The sequence below is a fragment of the Nerophis ophidion genome, linkage group LG03 (assembly GCF_033978795.1).
Source record: "Nerophis ophidion isolate RoL-2023_Sa linkage group LG03, RoL_Noph_v1.0, whole genome shotgun sequence".
Taxonomy (NCBI): domain Eukaryota; kingdom Metazoa; phylum Chordata; class Actinopteri; order Syngnathiformes; family Syngnathidae; genus Nerophis; species Nerophis ophidion.
The window spans coordinates 5,703,226-5,707,573 of NC_084613.1; positions in this window are offsets into that span (position 1 = coordinate 5,703,226).

Sequence of the window (4,348 nt, forward strand, 5' to 3'; positions counted from 1 at the left end):
TTATTAATTATACAATTTTTAAACTATTACATTTTAATTTAAAAAATGATTGAATGTAATACTTTGAATGAAAAAAACGGAATTAAAAACATTTAAAATCATATTTTTAGAGGCAATGTTTCCCATGGGACTTTAATTTACATTTTTAATTGAAATTATTTATTAAAAACAATTGTAATTGTATAAAATAAAATAATTAAACCACGCTTGAAGTCAATAGTGTATTAAATTTAATCCCTACGTTATTTTTGAGAAAAATTACAATTAAATTTATAAATGATTAAAAATATTTTACTTAATTAAATTAGTACTGAGGAGGGAAGATGATGTCATTATCCAAGTTGAAGGTTTAAAACCCTTTTTAATTTGAATTTGATAACTTATTCAAGACAATTGTAAAACATTATTAAATTACACATCTAACGTTCATGCGAACAATTACAAATTATTAAAATATTTTAAACCAAATTCAATTCAATCTTAATTTGTCGATGAATAAATGTAATACTTTATTGAATTAAACTGGGATTTCATAATTTTGTAGTCATATTTTAAGAGTCAATTCCCCCACAAGACTGTCTGAGTGCTGACTTGCCAGAATCTCATTGGCAATGTCAGCAAAAAAGACATGAAAGGCAAAGAAATATGTTTAAAAAAATTACAAACTTTCCCCTTTCGGGGTTTTCGGAGCGTCACTAACAGCAAGACTTGTGCTAGTTAGAAGCGGGACGTGCGTTCAAATCGTAATAAAAGTGGACCAGAACATGTTGCCCTGTCATTTTGCATGAACAGACAGTCCCATTATCAAGTGTTAAAAAGCGAGGGCTAAATCTATTCCTGGAGTAACAAACTTATTAGAAACGATGAGAGCCAACAGTAGTTATGTTTACTTCTTTTGCACTAAAGGTCTAAAGCAGGGGTCTCAAATGTGTTTGTCATTTTTGTTTGGTGTGGGTTCACAGTGTGGCGCATATTTGCAACAGTGTTAAAGTTGTTTATACGGCCACCCTCAGTGTGACCTGTATGGCTGTTGACCAAATATGTCCTGCAGTCGCTTACGTGAATCTGCATAAGCCTCATAAAACATGTTACTGGTAGCGTGGCCTAGGTGTTAAGAGTGTCCACCCTGAGATCGGTAGGTTGTGAGTTCAAATCCCGGCCGAGTCATACCAAAGACTATAAAAATGGGAGACCTCTGATTTTCAATTGAGGTGGTGTATTATATATTGGTGCCCAGGAGAGTTAGGGCTGCAAGGTGTTCTGGGTATTTATTCTGTTGTGTTAGGTTGCGGATATTCTCCCGAAATGTGTTTGTCTTTCTTGTTTGGTGTGGGTTCACAGTGTGGCGCATATTTGCAACAGTGTTAAAGTTGTTTATACGGCCACCCTCAGTGTGACCTGTATGGCTGTTGACCAAATATGTCCTGCAGTCGCTTACGTGAATCTGCATAAGCCTCATAAAACATGTTACTGGTAGCGTGGCCTAGGTGTTAAGAGTGTCCACCCTGAGATTGGTAGGTTGTGAGTTCAAATCCCGGCCGAGTCATACCAAAGACTATAAAAATGGGAGACCTCTGATTTTCAATTGAGGCGGTGTATTATATATTGGTGCCCAGGAGAGTTAGGGCTGCAAGGTGTTCTGGGTATTTATTCTGTTGTGTTAGGTTGCGGATATTCTCCCGAAATATGTTTGTCATTCTTGTTTGGTGTGGGTTCACAGTGTGGCGCATATTTGTAACAGTGTTAAAGTTGTTTATACGGCCACCCTCAGTGTGACCTGTATGGCTGTTGACCAAATATGTCTTGCAGTCGCTTACGTGAATCTGCATAAGCCTCATAAAACATGTTACTGGTAGCGTGGCCTAGGTGTTAAGAGTGTCCACCCTGAGATCGGTAGGTTGTGAGTTCAAATCCTGGCCGAGTCATACCAAAGACTATAAAAATTGGAGACCTCTGATTTTCAATTGAGGTGGTGTATTATATATTGGTGCCCAGGAGAGTTAGGGCTGCAAGGTGTTCTGGGTATTTATTCTGTTGTGTTAGGTTGCGGATATTCTCCCGAAATGTGTTTGTCTTTCTTGTTTGGTGTGGGTTCACAGTGTGGCGCATATTTGCAACAGTGTTAAAGTTGTTTATACGGCCACCCTCAGTGTGACCTGTATGGCTGTTGACCAAATATGTCTTGCTGTCACTTACGTGAATCTGCATAAGCCTCATTAAACATGTTACTGGTAGCGTGGCCTAGGTGTTAAGAGTGTCCACCCTGAAATCGGTAGGTTGTGTGTTCAAATCCCGGCTAAGTAGTACCAAAGACTATAAAAATGGGAGACCCCTGAATTTCAATGGAGGTGGTGTATTATATATTGGAGCCCGGGAGAGTCAGGGCTGCAAAGTGTTCTGGGTATTTGTTCTGTTGTGTTAGGTTGCGGATATTCTCCCGAAATGTGTTTGTCTTTCTTGTTTGGTGTGGGTTCACAGTGTGGCGCATATTTGTAACAGTGATAAAGTTGTTTATACGGCCACCCTCAGTGTGACCTGTATGGCTGTTGACCAAATATGTCTTGCAGTCGCTTACGTGAATCTGCATAAGCCTCATACAACATGTTACTGGTAGCGTGGCCTAGGTGTTAAGAGTGTCCACCCTGAGATCGGTAGGTTGTGAGTTCAAATCGTACCAAAGACTATAAAAATGGGAGACCCCTGAATTTCAATTGAGGTGGTGTATTATATATTGGAGCCCGGGAGAGTTATGGCTGCAAGGTGTTCTGGGTATTTGTTCCGTTGTGTTTAAGTTGTGTTAGGGTGCGGATGTTCTGCCGAAATGTGTTTGTCATTCTTGTTTGGTGTGGGTTCACAGTGTGGCGCATATTTGTTGTAGAGGACGTTAAAGGCAGCCCTTAATAATGTCGGCCAGGTGGAAATTGGGACAAATTGGGGAGAATGGTTGCACCGCTAGATTGTCGGGAGGTGCAGTGAAATTCAGGAGTCTCCCGGAAAAATGGTGAGGGTTGGCAAGTATGTTGCTAGGGCGGGAAAGCCATTCCAAGAAGGTGAATTCATTAAAAAGTGCATGTTAGATTTTTTAAGAAATCTTTTCTTGCTAACCAGTTTCTGCATCCAGTGGCCCCCAGGTAAATTGAGTTTGAGACCCCTGGTCTAAAGTAATCATTTATACTATTTTGATGATGTAGGATAACAACATTTGCAGTATCATAATAATAATAAAATGCTGAGTGCGGCCTAAACATTGGCCATCTTGGCCAGTAAGAATGGATTCTTGCAATATTTGCTACAATAATTATGACGGGGCTTTTTCAAAACAGGTCGGAAAACCTTAAAATTTGCAGGGAAATTGGCCTAAAACATATTTAAAGAAAAAGTATATACAGTGGGGCAAAAAACAAGTATTTAGTCAGCCAGAGATTGTGCAAGTTCTCCCACTTAAAATGATGACAGAGGTCTGTAATTTTCATCATAGGTACACTTCAACTGTGAGAGACAGAATGTGGAAAAAAAATCCAGGAATTCACATTCTAGGAATTTTAAAGAATTAATTTGTGGAAAATATGTATCAAAGGTTTTGGCTCAAAATCTCACGATACATGGCCCCATTCATTCCTTCCTTAACACGGATCAATCGTCCTGTCCCCTTAGCAGAAAAACAGCCCCAAAGCATGATGTTTCCACCCCCTTGCTTCACAGTAGGTGTGGTGTTCTTGGGATGCAACTCAGTATTCTTCTTCCTCCAAACACCACGAGTTGAATTCATACCAAAAAGTTCTCCCAATCCTCTGCTGTATCATCCATGTGCTCTCTGGCAAACTTCAGACGGGCCTGGACATGCACTGGCTTAAGCAGGGGGACCCGTCTGGCACTGCAGGATTCGATTCCCTGTCGGCGTAGTGTGTTACTGATGGTAACCTTTGTTACTTTGGTCCCAGCTCTCTGCAGGTCCTTCACCAGGTCCCCCCGTGTGGTTCTGGGATTTTTGCTCACCATTCTCATGATCGTTTTGACCCCACAGGATGAGATCTGGCGTGGAGCCCCAGATCGAGGGAGATTATCAGTGGTCTTGTATGTCTTCCGTTTTCTGATAATTGCTCCCACAGTTGATTTTTTTCACACCAAGCTGCTTGCCTATTGTAGATTCACTCTTCCCAGTCTGGTGCAGGTCTACAATTATTTTCCTGGTGTCCTTCGACAGCTCTTTGGTCTTGGCCATAGTGGAGTTTGGAGTCTGACTGTTTGAGGCTGTGGACAGGTGTCTTTTATACTGATAACGAGTTCAAACAGGTGCCATTAATACAGGTAACGAGTGGAGGACAGAAGAGCTTCTTAAAGAAGAAGT